Source organism: Cydia strobilella, chromosome 8, assembly GCF_947568885.1.
Source record: "Cydia strobilella chromosome 8, ilCydStro3.1, whole genome shotgun sequence".
In the NCBI taxonomy this organism is placed as follows: Eukaryota; Metazoa; Arthropoda; class Insecta; order Lepidoptera; family Tortricidae; genus Cydia; species Cydia strobilella.
The window spans coordinates 3098615-3100518 of NC_086048.1; the positions used below are offsets into that span (position 1 = coordinate 3098615).

The following is a 1904-nucleotide window of genomic DNA, read 5'->3' on the forward strand; positions in this document are numbered from 1 at the left end:
TTGACGGGAAACTTTTTGTATCACGTTAGTTATTAACACGACAATCAAGCCCATTATTAAAATTGATGACGAGCGTTAACGTTTTTGGTTAGCAACAAGAGTTTTGCTAATAAAGCACCCGTGAGACTCAATTTATTTAAATTTAAATTTAGGTAATTTTAGTTGCTTATCACTTAAAAGTTCTCGCGAGGACACGTACAAAAACATCTCGAAAGAAAGTTGTTTTAGTACTTTTGACAACTTACTTTTGATACTTATTAAATATATACTTAGATATATCAGGAACAAAAACATTCGTGATAAACACAGGAAATGCCCTTACCTGAATTCGAACCTGGGACCTCCCTGCTTCATGGGCAGAGTTAAAGCATACAAGCGTACATAACTAGGGAACAAATCAAATTATTTTATGAAATATTTTGATTTGTGTTTTTTTGTGTGTATACTATTATTATATATAAATTATAAACTGAAATAGATAACATACACTAAAGAAAAAGTGACCAAATCCACCGGTGGCCGAGGCGGGAATCGAACCCGCGTCTTCAGCTTACGCGGCTAACGTCCTGACCACTAGACCACCCGGCCACGGCGGTACCGGTCCCAAATTCTCTAGTGTATGCTATCTTTGAAAGGCTGGGTGCCTTTGACCACCTTTAAGGGCGAGCAGTACGTACTTGCACCTATACGAATCCTTTCCTTTCCTTCCTAGTCCTTCCTTTCCTTTCCTTTTACTTCTTAGGGTTCCGTACCCAAAGGATAAAAACGGGACCCTATTACTAAGACTCCGCTGTCCGTCTGTCCGTCTGTCACCAGGCTGTATCTCTTGAACCGTGATAGCTAGACAGTTGAAATTTTCACAGATAATGTATTTCTGTTGCCGCTATAACAACAAATACTAAAAAGTACGAAACCCTCGGTGCGCGAGTCCGACTCGCACTTGGCCGGGTTTTTTCTTTAGTGTATGATATCTTTTTCAGTTTATAAGCGTACATAAGTTAAGTACCAGTGTTTGTTTATCAGGTGGGCGGACCACGTATCTATTATCTGTAAGACATTAATAGTACATTATTGTCGAGGCTCGGAAGTAGCTACTTGCTGGCTGAGGATTCGTTTTAAACGGACGACCTTGGGAGTCCGTTTAATTGAATCCGAAGCCAGCAAGTAGCCTTCCAGCCGAGTCATATATAGTGCTTTTCTCAAAAATGGCGCAATAAATACAAATATAATATAAATATTTTACAGAAGCAACGTTCTTACGTATATATTTTCACAGAAAAAAGTAAAAACGATAAGATTTGCTTTGCCGCCTTTTTTTTTTAAATTGAAAAACGAAGTGTATTTTTCTGCCGAAAATACGCCAACCTATTTGAGACAGCTAAATAGTCGCAGTACCAACATTATAATAATAAGTACTGATCATCTATTTGGCTGTTTAATGGACCTATGCCTTCATTTGATATGGCCACTTCAACTTTTAAAAAGTTTGGAACTCGACAAATAATGGAATTTGTATGCAACATTGCAGTCCCGAAATCGAGACTGCAATGTTTTTAACTTTTTAATTTTTTGACTGACCATAAACTACGCACTTCGCGACCTAATTTTTAACCGGCAACGTCGACTTTGCCGTCCATTTTTGAGAAAAAATAATTTATTATCATGATTAACGTTTCATAGTAACTTAAAGTACCTTGAACCTCAAAACACACATAAGCTATTTATATCACAGTAAACATTCTACAAGCGCTTTTAGCAATTCCACCAACACGAACTTAATTCCGAGATACATGGACTAAATCCTGAAACACGCAGGTCAATTCGAACGTACACTGACACCAGAATGATATTTGAATCATATTATTTAGTGCGTCTACCGGCTTGATTCGAACTTTAAGATACGT

At 37.6% G+C, this 1904-nt stretch overlaps 1 non-coding gene across 1 annotated transcript; it reads right to left on the reverse strand.

Annotated features, from left to right (window-relative positions):
- Positions 1 to 516: 516 nt before the first annotated feature.
- On the reverse strand, positions 517 to 588 carry Trnat-cgu (transfer RNA threonine (anticodon CGU)). The gene has a single exon. It is a non-coding gene; the product is annotated as a tRNA-Thr (tRNA).
- Between the last annotated feature and the right edge of the window lie 1316 nt (positions 589 to 1904).